The sequence below is a fragment of the Ailuropoda melanoleuca genome, chromosome 10 (genome assembly GCF_002007445.2).
Source record: "Ailuropoda melanoleuca isolate Jingjing chromosome 10, ASM200744v2, whole genome shotgun sequence".
NCBI classification, from domain to species: Eukaryota; Metazoa; Chordata; class Mammalia; order Carnivora; family Ursidae; genus Ailuropoda; species Ailuropoda melanoleuca.
Window position 1 is genome coordinate 64,989,282 of NC_048227.1, and position 15,766 is coordinate 65,005,047.

Below are 15,766 nucleotides of genomic sequence, written 5' to 3' on the forward strand. Positions count from 1 at the left end.
GCCTGAGCATGTGAGAACTTAGTTGTTGTTACTGATTTCATTCTGGACAAACTTTAAAGACCATCTGAGGAAGGGCTACAACCTATAGTTTGAAAACTTTCCATCAATCTCTTAGGAAGGCTCAAAAAAGGGGCAACATCAAAACTTAAATAATTGGTATCTGTGTCTTTGAAGAAAATCATAGATACAAGAATTGGACACCATTTTAAGAAATATAGCATCACCAAAGTAGTTGAGAGTAGAGATGATAATATTGTTTGGAAAAACATGGATACTGACAACTCTGAGTCAAAAACTGTTGCAGAAAATTTTCTGAATATGAAGAAGTTTTAAAAATACCTTAATTTATTTTGCTTTTGTTTTTCCTTTTATATATGCCCAAGCAAGTGTGATATTTGATTTACATCTAAATAAAGTCTAAAAGAGCTTTTGAAAGGTGTAGTAAAAATTATGTATAAAAATGCATTGTGTCATAGTTTAATCAGCAATATTTTTCTTTTTTTCTGTCTTTTCTTGGTGATATTTAAATAATACTATGTTTTACAATTGATAATGTCTTAAATAAGATGAAATGTCATACTTTCCTTCCTGGAATATTCACTGCACAGTAAAACAGTGCAAACATATTTCGCCTTTACATGTAAAATGATGTTAAATTCCAGGCTCACATAAATAAATATATAGGTGGTTTTCCCTCTCTGAAGTGGGACGATTTTATTGTTCTTGAGGACTTACTGTTGGTATATACCATTCTTGACACTACCTAATGAAAGCCAATAACATTCTTTTTAATAATCAAAATACACCTCCACAAATTTCTAAGATACGCCAAAGGAAGGTACATCTACTGAGAATCTTACTTAGTGGGCATGGTATTCACATTGTTTTTTCACTAGAGGGAGCAAGTGGTCTTTAAGAAAATGACAGGAACTTTGAAGTGGTCCTTCACTAGAAATGAAATACTCTTGTAATTTAAATTGAATCATAATCTTTTACTCTTATTATGCTGTAATTGTTATAAAGTAGTATTCTCAAATGGGGCTTAGATTTGTTATGGTGACTTCCAGTAATCAAATAAGGCCAAAATATCTCATAAGACCCTACCTATCCCAACAGGGTCCCTACCTGTGTAGACTAGTCATGGACCTGGTTTCAAGTTCCAGTTCTGCCACTCACTGTCTGTTTAACTCAGGCAAGTCACTTCGTCTCTCTGAGCCAGTGAATCTCTATGTTAAATAGAGATTTTTTTAAAAAGATTTTATTTATTTATTTGAGAGAGAGAGAGAACAAGCAGTGGGGAGGGGCAGAGGGAGAGGGAGAAGCAGACTCCCCACTGAGCAGGAAGCCCAAGGTGGGGCTTGTTCCCAGAACCCTGAGATCATGGCCTGGGCTGAAGGCAGACGCTTAACCAACTGAGCCACCCAGGTGCCTCTAAATAGAGATTATAGTACATACTTGACCAGCCTGTTAGGAAGATGAAGTAAGATGTGTAAAGTTTAGCACTATAAGCTTTCAATGAATAAAAGGTAACAGTATTATTTGTATTGTTTTATGCTAATAAAACTTATATATTAAACTATTGTGCAAGGTACAATCAGGCACTAAATTCCATTATAAAAATTGTGTTTAGGTTTAGGATTCAGACAAGAAAGACATCGATGTGTATTACAAAGGTCAGTGAAAACTTCATCCAGGAAATGAGACTTAAATTGGACTCTGCTATAGGTAAGAACTGAACAACATTAAAAAAAGGTGGGGATGAGGGCATAGTAATCACATTTGTTTACTGCTCCAGCTATTTCAACATGCATTCTGGACCTGCACTGTACATTACAGTAGCCACTAACCACGTGTGCTTATTAAGTTTTTAATTAAAATTAAAAATTCGGTCCATCAGTTACACTGATCACATTGTAAGAACTCCAGAGCAACATCTGGCTAGTGGCCACTCTTGGAAAGCATGCATGGCAGAAAGTTCTATTAAACAACGCCATTTTTGACATATAGTATCTTCAGGTTGTGGGAAGAAGGAGGCTTGCTGGTACTAAAATGCCATTTCACAGTTATAGCAGGCCTATACTTATAAAAGTCTTAGAGAAGAAAAAATCACTTATTAAAATTCATCCTTTCATTTGGCATTTTTGAAGCAAAAATTCCATGTTTATAGTGGGAGTAAGTACTTTCACTAGAAGTATTTACTGACTCACATAATATGAAAAAGATATCTAAATATTATGCTCCTTCACTATAAAACTTACCGATTTAATATAATTTACAAAAGTGAGCTATTTTTTCAGAGGGAATAATGAAGCTAAACAAATCAAATTCAGGAAGCATTAGTTGAAAAACTTGTGTAATTAGGTTAATCATTTAAATAACCAATAAGGGCGCCCGGGTGGCTCGGTTGGGTGTCTGCATTCGGCTCAGGTCATGGTCTTGGGGTCCTGGGATCGAGCCCTGAGTCGGACTCCCTGTTCAGCGGGGCAGTCTGCTTCTCCCTCTCCCTCTGCACCTACCCCCCCCACTCATGCTCTCTCTCAAATAAATAAATCTTTAATAAATAAAGAAATAAATAACCAATCAAATGTATTCTTAGTGGAACAAGCCCTTACTGTACTTTTAGTAAAGTGAAATAATTTAAAGTAAAATGAAAAGAAAATAATGTGAAACAACTAATGAAAATAATTACATGGAATTTTATATCAGTGTGAGTCATGGTAATTTGCTTGGTACAATACCAAAAGTGGACAGTCAAGCCATTTAATAAATGTGACTTTTATTTTTGAAAGCGCCTCAAAATCCTAAAGTTAAGAAATTGCATCCAAGGGAAAGTATTTCTATGCATTTTCTAGATATTATGAAGTTTAGACAAGTAGCTAAGTTCTTTAAATATTGTTCTCATGAATTTGTGTTGCCCTGTTCATTAAAACTCCAGAGCCTCATATATAATCTTACAAAAATAGTGTAATTTTGTTTTTGTAGAGTCCCAAGATCCAAAACCTTTTTTACAACAGTCAGACTTCCATGATAAAAAAACAAAACAAAACAGTCCTCTTGTTTTAAAACAAGTTTCATCTAAGTCATTTACTAGTTTCCACATAAAAATTAATTCAGTATGAAAAGTTCATAATATGGTGTCTAACTTGATACTTTCGTTATGACACTTCATCTGTTAGCTGAGAACTCTGATTTGTGAATTATTTGGCTCTAATTCCATATTGCAACTTCCTTTGGTTTGTAAGCAAGCCATACTACGCACATCTGTTTTTAAAATGTGAAAAGTTGATTTGGAAGGAGACCATCATTCATTTGTTTGGCCACTAATAGAAATGTTCTCATCCCCTCTATGACATAGGTAGAATTCACCTTACTATACAGATTAGGTAATCGCAGAGAGGTCAAGTGACTTGCTTAAAGTTACATAGCTTGTAAGTAATGGAGTATGGATATAAACCCAGTTTTCCTAACTTCAAAGCTCTTCTACTTTGCCATCTTGCTTTTCTGATTTCTCAAAATCTTTAACAGTAACCAGGGAACTCAAGGACTGCTGCCTGTTTCCCGATAACTTTTTTCTAGGGTTTGTGTCTTCTGTAGCACCCAGAGGATTCTTCTGCAGTGTTGGCTACATTGATTGAATGATTCCACATTGAAGGCTAACTTATACAGCCATGGGAACTTCAGTATCTTAATCTAAACAGAATTTATGGCTTTTAGGAGACAAGTACCCTCAGTGGAAGCATTTATTAAATGTGGTACAGATTTAAGAAACAATACCTCCTGCTACCACTGATATTTCTAATTTAACAGCATTTCCAGATTCTTACACGTGGGGCTCAGAGATTTGAATTGCTGATGAATGAACTCAAGGATAAAAGAGCTCTAACTAATAAATACTTCACTAGTTTTTATTATTCCGTACTCAAGAGGAAGTTTTAAAAATAAAAGTTTGTTATCGGGAAATACATAAGTCCAATTTGGAAATGATTCTTTATAATTCATCCTAAGAAGAGAGAGGAAATCTGCATCCTTCCTACTTAACATATCATCTACCCATGTTGGAAACCTTTCCCTGATTTAAAAAACAGAGGGATCATCTTAACTGCTTACTTCTCTCCCAAAGAGAACATTTTCACAGTTCAGCCACAGTGAAATTGTTGATTCAATACTGATGAGACACCCTCAGCAAGAACCCAGATGCAAGTAGGAGCCCACACAGCTTGAGGAATGGCTGAAAGATAGGGCCATTAGTGGGCAGGTATGGTTAGTAAAATGAAATCTGATGGCTAAGCACCTCGTTTGTGTGTGAAAGAGTGTTATTATTTTATGCATAATATATAATTATAATAGATATGCATTTTATTTTTTATCTTATTTAAATTCAATTAATTAACATATGGTGTGTCATTAGTTTCAGATGTAAAGTTCAGTTATTTATCAGTTGCATGTAACACCCAGTGCTTATTACATCACGTGCGCTCCTTAATGCCCATCACCCAGTTACCCCGTCCCCTCAGCCACCTCCCCTCCAGCAACCCTCAGTTTGTTTCCTATGATTAAGAGTCTCTTATGGTTTGTCTCCGTCTCTGATTTCATCTTATTTTATTTTTCCCTCTCTTCCCCTATGATTATCAGTTTTGTTTCTTAAATTCCACATATAAGTGAAACCATATGATAATTGTTTTTCTCTAATTTACTTATTTCACTTAGCTTAATACCCTCCAGTTCCATCCACGTTGTTGCAAATGGTAAGGTTTCATCCTTTTTGATGGTTGGGTAATATTCCATATATATAGCACATCCTCTTTATCCATTCATCTGTTGAAGGACATCTGGGCTCTTTCCATAGTTTGGCTATTGTGGACATTGCTGCTATAAAAATTGGGGTGCAGGTGCCTCTTCAGATCACAACATTTGTAGCCTTTGGGTAAATACCTAGTAGTGCTTACAGGGTTGTAGGGTAGCTCTATTTTTAACTTCTTGGGGAACCTCCATACTGTTTTCCAGAGTGGCTGTACCAGCTTGCATTCCTAGGAACAGTGTAAGAGGGTTCCCCTTTTTCTGCATTGTCACCAACATTTGTTGTTTCCTGACTTGTTAATTTTTAGATATGTGTTTTAAAATCCCGTGAACATTAGAGGATATTGGAGGTTTTTAAACAGGGAACTGACATGAATGTGTCAGAAAATAACTTCGGTGGTTTTTTTTGTTTTATTTTTTGCTCAGCAATCTTTATTCAGTTCTGGGGGGAATCCCTCCCTTCCTTCCCATGCTCCTGTCCCTCTTGCCCCTCTCCCCCCCAGGGCTCTGTGGGGTTCAGTGTCCTCCGTTGTTGAGAGTAGGTCCTGGGGCCCAGAGGCCTGGTCTAAAGAATATTCAGAACAGCTGGTCCCTTAGTGGGGATGCTGGTCTTCTCTGTTGTAGGGAAGAAGGAAGGTGGACAGAAATACTGCCCACCAGCACTCAGAGCTCCACTATCTCCCCAGCTTGGGTTGCAGAGTAGTGTGGGGGTGGGGATGTCTAGCCTCAGCAGAGGGTCAGGGATCAGGTTCCCAGGGTAGCACCAGAGAAGCAGCTCAGAGCAAAGGCTCCTGAGTGGGAGCAGACTTGGGGGAAAGCCATGGGGGGGGGCTGCAGTAAGGGTGGTCATTGTGCAGTCTGAGTCAAGAGAAGTGGGTGGCCATGTTCTTTTGAGAAAGGAATTGTTTGCGCAAGGGCTCCTGTTCCTCCTCCAGGTGCCACTTGGTGCTCATGGGCACAGCTCGTCGGAGAGGGGAGCTCACATCCTGGCTCGGGGTGTCCCCGACGGCAGCCCGTGGGTAGCATTGGGCTCGACATAGGGGGCCTTGTTCTAGGGACTGCTGCAGGATCATACAAAATAACATTAACCGCTACATGGAAAATGGCTTGAAGGTTGTAATGATTAAAGGATGGGAAATTAGTTTTTAAGTGTTACAATAACTCAGGCAAAGATTGTTAAAGTATCTTTAGAAGTGTGGTAATGACAAAACAGAATATTTAAGAGAAATAATTCAAGAATTGACTGAAACTAGGTATGAAGATGGGCGAGGAGTTTGTTTCAGTTTGGACAACAGGAATGAGTGGAAATGTGAGTGAGCTATGGAATATAGGAATAATATATTATCAGGTTATAATGGGAGGGAAGGCATCACAAGTTCAATTACAGACAAGCGGAGTTTCATTGTGAATCTGGGGCAACCCATTAGAGATATTGGAAATAGATTTGAGCATTTGTAGGTCAGGAGAAGAGTAAAATGGTTCCGTGAAAGGGAGGTATATGCAAATGACCTCCAAAGGCCAAGGGAGCCAGTAGACCAAAGAAAAAGGCTTGCAAGTCCAGGTTGACCGGAAATGGTTTTTATTAAGGGAACTTATGGATAGAAGCATGTCTTGGGCTGCCACAAGACAAGCAGATTTCCACAACCCAGCCTCCTGTGAGACCTGCTTTTATAGCCCTAGAGACTAGTAGTACATGTTGAGGGACCACCCGGGAGGAGAATGTTTAAGAATACTCATATCTCCAGGGCAGATCAAAGATATTCTGCCCTCAAGGTGTGCTTAGGTGTGTGGCCAAACAAAAGAATGGTGGGGGAGGGGGCCTGCTCAAGAAGGTTTCAGGTCACAAACTGGCCATCATGGCAGATTTGTCTAAGATGGCATTAGTCTGATTCACACCAGGGTCTACAGATAGATTTGGAAGTCATTAATATATAGGTAATGAAGGATAGTTGGAAGAAAGGCAGGCAGGGACAAGGCCCCCACCCCTGTCCTAAGAGGAAAACTACCCTTAAAAGGAAAAAGACCCCATCCTGTTATTCTAGGCTTTACTCAGCTCCCTAGCTCTAAGTCTTCCTACTGGGAGGCCTTACAACTTGTATGTGACAGAAAAGAAGGGAATGGCCTTGGACATCCTAACCCAGGCCTAGGGGCCAGCTCAACAGCCAGTGGGATATTTAAACAAAGTGCTTGATCTTGTGGCCTATGCTGACTGGCATGCCTTAGGGCAGTGGTGGCCACTGCCCTCTTGGTCCCCAAGGCTACAGAACACCACCCTGGAAGGAGCCTTCCACCCTTTCCCAGATGAACACCTACCTGATAGGTAGATGATTGCGTGGACAAAAACCTGATTGACAGGTACGTGGGGCGGGGGTAATCAGATTTAAACAGCCCACACCAAAGAACCCATAAAACCCCCTAGATTTAAACACTTAATTGGCAACCCAATCCTCTCGGGTCCCCTTGCTCTTTGGGAGCTTTGTACTATCGCTCAGAAAACTTTACTTTGACGTAGCTCAATGAGGTTTGCTTTGCTGCCCACTACTCTTTGGTCTTCCTCTTCATTCTTCGAAGCGGCGTGACCAAGAACTACGTGCACCAAAGAAAAAGAAATCCTTTAACATGGGTGATAGTTGAAACTATCAGAGTGGACAAAAACACAGACATGCAGAAGAGAAGAAAGAAGACCCAAAAGTGGAAGTCTGTGGAACACTGACATGAGAAAGACAGGTTAGGTGGGACAAACAGAGGAATTGAAAAGTAGGCATTAGTGATAGGGGAAGAACCAGAAGAGTGCTGTCGCAGAAGGCAAGGGAGGAATGGACTTCAGGATGCTAGGGTTCAGCAGGTGCAGCAATGTCAAGTGAGACAAAGCCTGGGAAGAAAAGTTCCTGAATTGTGTGGGCATGGTATCTTGAGTGAGAAGAGTTTCAGAAGAGTTGAGGGACAGAATTACAGAGTTAAAGAATGAATGAGAAATGAAGAAAGTGTAAGTAGCTTGTGAGGCCAGTTCTTTCATAATTGGCAGTTCAGAAAAGGAGAGCAAAGAGGGGATATATTTAGGGAGATGTTGAGTTTGTTTGTAAGAAATGGGGTTGAAGAAAGTCCTAATCATTAGGAAAAATGTGTACCCAGTTGCCAGCAGAAGTGGCCTCCAGGGAAATGGGGATGGGAAAGGAGAAGAGGGTTTTAACTTCTTGCTTCCTACAATTTTAAGGAGAGTTAGTGACATTCAAATGACTTTTAGACTTTGAATTTAAAAATTTTTTAAGCATTAAGAAAAGCCTCTCATACAATGATGAAATAACTGAACTTTACTTGATCAAACACAGAGTTTAGTATTCACTCAGAAGAAAACAACACAAACTAACAAATTGCTTTGAAAACTTTTGGGCTTGGTATTTAAAGGCTGAAGCAAAAACACTAGCTCAAAATGTGATACTGAATTCAAGGTGATTTAAGGCTTTTTTCTTTTTCTTCAATCTGTGGGATGAGGCCAGTATTAGGTTAAAGACTTATTTAAAGCAGCTGAAGCTCAGTTAGAAACTTAATTATTGAGGTATATTTCTTGTGGAGTTTTGGATGCTTTAAAAAATGAGCTAGCAGAAGGCTAGCTGAAGACAAAGCATAAGCCGACACCCTGCAACCTCCCCTCCACTCCTGGATGGGACATATGGGACTATTTTCCTGGAGTCTCCCAACTATCTTAATGTTAGTACCTTGCTAGAGGGGAAAACAATCTGAACTTGACGATGGTGAGGCCTCCGATATCTGGTAGGCCTGGGGTCCTCTTTCGCATTGTCTTGTAGTTCCTCTTTAGCAGTATCCTGAAGGTCTTCTCTAACATGAAAATCCTCAACTCCCGAGTATATAATCAGCCACTCCTCAAGACCCCCGTGCAGTAGCTCTTTCTGACCACGGATCCTGTCCCAGTGCTTTAATAAAACCACCATTTTGCACCAAAGATGTCTCAACAATTCTTTCTTTCTTTTTTTTTTTTTTTAAAGATTTTATTTATTCGACAGAGATAGAGACAGCCAGTTAGAGAGGGAACACAAGCAGGGGGAGTGGGAGAGGAAGAAGCAGGCTCACAGCGGAGGAGCCTGATGTGGGGCTCGATCCCATAATGCCAGGACCACGCCCTGAGCCGAAGGCAGACACTTAACTGCTGTGCCACCCAGGCGCCCCTCAAGAATTCTTTCTTGATCATGGGCTCCAGACCTCACCCCACCAAACCTCACCTATATTCCAAAACCACATCACTTGGGGATTTATTTGTATTGCTTTTATATAAAGTATATATTTTAAATCTATTAGTAGTGTTCTTCAGAGAAATAGAACTAATAGGAGGTAGATATAGATATACATATGGAGATTTATTATGAGGAATTGGTTCATGTGATATGGAGGCTGAGAAGTCCTGTATTTACCAACTACAAGCTGGAGATGTAGGAAAGCCAATGGTGCAAGTCAGTCCAAGTCTGAAGGCCTGAGAACCAGGGAGCAGATGGTGTAAATCCCAGTCCCTGGACTGGAGAAGATATGAGACGTCCCAGTTCATTCAGTGAGGCAGGGAAAAGAGGGTGAATTCCTCCTTTTTCTGCCAGTAGTTCTATTCAGACCCCCAATGGATTAGATGAGGCCCACCTACACAGGGAAGGCAGCCTGTTGAGTCCAGTGATTCAAATGGTAATCTCTTCTGGAAACACACTTCCCAGACACACCCAGAACATTTAATGTGGACACCATAGTCAAGTTGACACTTAAAGGTCACAATATGCAAGTTAGTAATTAGCAAATAATTAATACATATGTCTATTTTTTATAAAAGGTTATTTTATATGGAAGGCTTAGATGCAAGGTGCTAGAATTAGTAAAACACAGCTAGCTTCCAAGTTAAAAATAGTTTACTTATTAGAATTTCACTGGAGGTATTGTCTGGCTTTTAAAATAGAAGGGCTTCTTGGGCCCCTGGGTGGCTCAGTCGGTTAAGCATCTGCCTTCGGCTCAGGTCATGATCTCAGGGTCCTGGGATCCAGCCCCAAATAGGGCTTCCTGCTCAGCAGGGAGTCTGCCTTTCCCTCCCCCTCGACCACTCCCCCGCCCCCACTCATTTTCTCTCTCTCTCTCTCTCTCTGTCTCCTATAAATGAATAAAATCTTTAAAGTAGAAAGGCTCCTGTATTCATATATAAGTAATTTTGGGGTCTAGATGTATTGATAGAAGTATCAAGGAAGATGGGAAGGCCCTAGATATGGAACTTGAAAAGCCTGAGGGTACAAGGACTCTTGGGAAGGGAGAGAAGATGGGAGATGTATTTGTAAAAAGAGGTAAGAAGAGAAAAGCCTTGTAAGCTGATGCTTGAGTCCTGGTGTCAGAGATAGCATAAGGTGTTAGAACCGCAGTCCTGGGGTGCCTGGGTGGTTTGGTTGTTTGGGTGTTTGCCTACGGCTTTGGTCCTGGGGTGGGGCCCCACGTCGGGCTCTCTGCTAAGTGGAGATCCTGCTTCTCCCTCTCCCTCTGCCTGTTGCTCCCTCTGCTTGTGCTCTCTCTCTCTATGTCAAATAAATAAATAAAATCTTAAAACAAAACAAAACAAAAAAACCCCAGTCCAGTCTCTTCATCTAGTCGCTGTCCCATCTTGAAGCCAGAAGAGAGAATATAGGGAAAAAGAGGAGACATGAACATAGCAGGTCCCTCCTCCCACCCATCTTCATTACCAATGCAGAACAAGATGACTTGGGCAGAGCATACCCTCTTAGAACTCCAAGGTATGTTGCAGTGAGTAGAATATTCACCAACTACATAGGGGGCACTTCCTGTAGTGAGTTACGGTTAAGTGTTGAGGATTCCAGGATAGATGCTGTGCTTGCCCTGAGAAGATTGCCCAGCAGGATGGATGTTGATTTGAACATAAATCATTACACTGCCATTTGAAAAGGGGAATGTTAGACATATTTTACCAAGTATAATCTGAACACTGAGCACAAGAATAAAGACTCAGCAAGTGCCTGGGGGTTTGGTGAGAGCTTCCTAGAAGGGAAACTTGAGCTGGAACTTAAAAAGAAAGGTGTGAGAGTAGAGAGTGCTGACAGGATGGGAGATAGGCTGGGGAACAGCCCAGGCAAAGGCAGACAGGAGGGAGGAAGCCCGCTTGTGCAACAAGTGTAGACAAAATGGGGTGGCTGATGGGGAGTGGGGAGGGGAGGGAAAGGGGGGCAGAAGGCTGGATCATGGGTTGGGCTGTATTTGAAGGGCTTTGAGACTCATTATCTGCTGTCTCTGTCCTACTGAACTCTGACAGTGTACATTTTTGCCGGGGCGCCTGGGTGGCTCAGTCGTTAAGCGTCTGCCTTGGGCTCAGGGCCTGATCCCAGAGTCCTGGGATCGAGCCCCACATCAGGCTTCTCTGCTGGGAGCCTGTTTCTCCCTCTCCCACTCCCCCTGCTTGTGTTCCCTCTCTTGCTGGCTGTCTCTCTCTCTGTCAAGTAAATAAATAAAATCTTTAAAAAAAAATACAATTTGCCAACTTCGTTCCAGATTTTTAATTTGGTCTTTATAATGAGATGAGATGCAACATCCTAATTAGCCAACAGTAGAACAGGAAGGCAGGAACCACAATACAGAAAATAAAAAATAACAGCCTTAAAGATTTAGACAAAGTAGAGCTATCTAGGTTTTTAGAAAGCAATAATTTACCTCCTGGAATTTTATATGTTTTTCAGTACTGTTAGTTTCAGTTATTTTTTTAACACATCGACTAAACCCTGGAAGAGAATAATTTTAATTCAAAGCTGTAAGTCTATTTACTTAAAGGGAGAAAGAAAAATGCAAGTTGTCATTTTCTTTCCATTCTAAAAAGAGCTAGAATATTGTCATTAGAAGCCTCTTTGAAAACAGAACTTCATTAAATGGAACTCCACGGATGAAAAATTTTTCATAATCTCATCAGTTTTGCTTTTGCTTAGCAAATCATCTCTTAATGATTAGTGTAAACCAGTAATAAACATGGTATACTGAAGTTACGTTTACAATATTCAAGACAGATAAGACTTTCCATTCAACCTCATCCATCTTGGAAACATTTTTTCAGTAAAAAATATTTCTGAAATCCCTAGTATGTGTGAGGAACCATTCTAGGTACTGGGAACATAGCTTTGAACAAGACATTCCAAATCACTGCCCATTAGGAGTTTACATTTTAGCATGCAGAGAGAGATAATAAATATGAAAACATATAAAAAGGTATTTGGGGGGACCAACAATTGCTCTAAAAAATGTCAGTGAAAAGAATGACTGGGGATGGCTCATTTGGTTAAGTGTCTGCCTTCAGCTTAGGTCATGATCCCAAGGGCCTGGGATGGAGTCCCACATCGGGCTCCCAGGGAGCCCGCTTCTCCCTCTGCCTATTTCTCCCCCTGCTTGTGCTCTCTCTCTCAATCTGACAAATAAATAAATAAAATCTTAAAAAAAGAAGGAGAAATAAAGAAAGAGAAAGGAAAGAGAGAAAAAAAAAGAAAGAAAGAAAGAAAGAGAAAGAAAGAAAGAAAAAGAAAGAAAGGATGACTGGGGCTAAGGTAATAAATAAGAAAAGGCCTTTGTGTGGAGGTGATATTAGAGTTAAACCTGAATGGTGAGAAGGTGATCCACTGGGAAAAGCATTGTAAACAGAGGAACCAAAGAGCAAAGACTAAGACAAGTCTAATCAACAAAAAGAAGAGAAATATTGGATATTGTAAACATAACTCCAATATACCATGTTTATTACTGGTTTACAAGCTTTATTTAGGAGGTAAGATCAGAGGGATGGGGTAGTCAGACCATGTAACTCTTGGAAGACTATGAGGAAGTTAGATTCTAGCTGGTAACAAGAATCTGAGTTTTTGCTAGGGTGGTGGTGACATAATTGGATTCATGCTTTGGAAAAGGCATTTGGCTATTTTGTGGGGATTGAGTGGGGAGTAAGAGTGGAGGCAAGAAAACCAATGAGGAAGCTGATGCAGTAGCTTGACTAGGGTTGTCACTGTAGAAATTATGAGAAGTGGTAAGACTCAGGAAATGATTTGGATAGGCAAATTAGAACTGTTGGTGCTCTGCCCATATACCCTTGGCATTCACTATTTCAGTGCGTGCTGAAGACTTCCTACTGCCTGGTTAGAATCCCAACTTCCTCACCTCTGCAGTGGAGAACAACTCTGATGAATGTTCCACACCATCCTCTCAAAGGTCCCGATGGGATCTGTCCATTATCAGTGACCTTGTCCATTATCAGTAATCCAGATGTCCTTATCAGTAACCTGCTCATCATCATCCACTATATTGGCTTCCTTCCTTTCTTCTCTTTCCCAGTCCCCACAAATTCCTCTTGGAATCCCCTCCTAAAAAAACAAAGTGCAATCCAATCCCTGTCCCAGGGTAGATTTCTGGGGGAACTCAGTTTATGACACCAATTTTAATAAATTCTAAACTTTCTGCTTCAGATATATTTTCCCATCTATGTTCAAAGTCCTGCTTATGAATCTTCTTAAATTATCTGGACCATCTTCAGCAAATGCATTTTTTATCAGACTAGTGGGGTCGCAGGGGTATAAGAGCCCCAGGCGTCAGGACTCCCAGTAGACCAGGTTTGCCGACTCACTGCTGACAAAATCCAAAGGTAGAGAAATGAGTGGTGGTGAAACAATAAAGGAATTTATTTCACTGAGGCCAGTGGACTAGCCTCTCAAAGACTAGCCAAAAATATAAGTTTATATAAGGAAAATGGGACAAAGGTTGGTGAGTACATGCAGGTGGGAAGTAAAAATCAGATCATCATTTTCATGGGTGGGGTCTTGATGGCTCAGGGAAGTCCCTATTGTTTGAGGGGCTAGTTTCGGTTTCCATCAGGGGACACTTTGCCTCCAGGGTCTTTTGCCTGAGTGAAAATTAAGTTCTTAATCAATTAGAAAGTACAGACTGAAGTCAAAATGGGAGTAGTTGGAAGTCCTCTTTCAAAACCAGGGAAAAGTTCATTTGAGGAAGAGGTAGAGTTTCTCTGCCTTTTCTGTGCCTCTAGAATTTAGTTGTGATCTCTGACCACTAGGCTCTTAAATTCTCACTAAACTATTGTAATAGGGACTTGGGGTAAGTGTTCAGCAGATATGGTGGTTAACCATTATGGTTTGCCTGGGACTGAGGGGTTTTCCTGGCCTGGGAAAATCAGTGCTAAAACCAGTCAGTTACCTGTGTTTTTTAACACTGAATTATTGGTAACTTTATTAAAGTTTAGGCCCTGGAGTAAGAAATATTTGAGTTCCCAATCCTGATAGGCCACTTATTGGCTTGGTAATCATGGGCAAATCCCCTAATCTTTCTATTCCTTCGTTTCTTATCTATAGAGTTAACACTACTACCAAAATCATAGATCTGTTATAAAGATTAAATGAAATTATATGTGATAGGCATAATAATGGCCTCCCAAAGATATCTACATCCTAATCCTGGGAATCTGTGAATATAATATTACATGACAAGAAGGAATTAAGGTTGCTAATCAGATGACCTTGAGATAGGGAGATTTTTCTGGATTATCTGGGTGGGCCCAATGTAAACATGAGTCTCCTTAAAGTGGAAGAGGAAGACAGAACAGGAGGTCAGAGTGATGCAATGTGAGCAGAAGTGTATCAGCATTGCCAGCTCTGAAGATGGAGGAAGAAGCCACTAGCCAAGAATGTGGGCAAACTCTAGAAGCTGGAAAGGGCGAGAAAATGGATCCTCCTCAGAGGCTGCAGAAAGGGATGCTGCCCTGCCCACGCCCTGAGTTTGGCCCCGTGAAACTCGTTTTAGACTTATGATCTCCAGAATGCTAAGATATTTTAAGTTGTGTTGTTTTAAACTACTAAGTTTGTGGTCATTTGTTATGGCAGCTATAGAAAGCCAAACATGTAAAGCATTTAACACATTTCTGACCCACAGTGTTGGTAGGATAGTGTAAGCTAACTCGGGGCCAGTGTCAAGATTCACAGGAAGCATTTCACTTTTCTGCATTTTTCAGAATGCAGGGGAGGGGAGCCATTCTCTCCCACTTTATTCATTACCACCCTTCTCAATCATTAACTCCTGAATAAATTATTTTTTGGATGCCTCAGGTCAGATATTATCTTTTTTCCTTTGAAACCTTAGCATTGTTTGTACATCTATTGTGATTACTTGTTTTGTTTTACTTTTAGTTATTTGTGAATTGATTTTACTAATCCCTCTTGTTTAGAAACAAGTTGGATATGAGGACAATTTTTACTAGCTTTTCTATTCCCAGGGCAGTATCAATTTTCATAAAATAGGTAATGATAATTAAGTATTATTAAATGATAAATATGGGGAAAGAGGAAATGAAGGCAAGCAGTTTTCTAATGTGACCTGAAAAGTCCAGTCACATACACTCACATGCCAACGCAAAACTTGGTTTGCAAGGGAGACAGAGAGAAATTAGTCTCTAACTAACGTGGTTTGTGCTCACCTAAAATTCAAGAGGAAGAAAAGACTGAATACTGAGGAACAATTACCAGTTTCTCCCTCTACTCGATTTAAGAATAATTTGAGCCAATTAAGTTATCTATAATTATGGGTTTAGAAAGCTGTTAGAGAACAAAATGTTCCAGAAGCATGGTGAACTAAAAATATAGGTAAATTTTCTCATCCTGAGAATCTGCTTGAATTAAAAAAACTATTCCTTAGAAAAGGAAAGAAAAAAATTATTCCTTGATTTTGAGTTTCATAGAATTTGAACTCATAAATCTTACAACTGTTATAACTAGAATATATTTGGCTATCCTGGGCCAAAACTTTTAAGAGTGGAAGCCAAGTTAGGTCAGTTTTGTAGAGTCTGCCCTTTAGAACTTCCTCATTTTTGAATTCCTGGCTTTAATGGCAAACAGTGAAGAAAAAAGCAAAAGAAACATGTGCCACATTTGTGGGGAGTGGAGAGGTGGGTAAA

General features: G+C 40.2%; 1 pseudogene; it reads right to left on the bottom strand.

Moving 5' to 3' along the window:
* Positions 1-5,460: 5,460 nt before the first annotated feature.
* Positions 5,461-5,870, bottom strand: LOC100478343 (annotated as a pseudogene).
* Between the last annotated feature and the right edge of the window lie 9,896 nt (positions 5,871-15,766).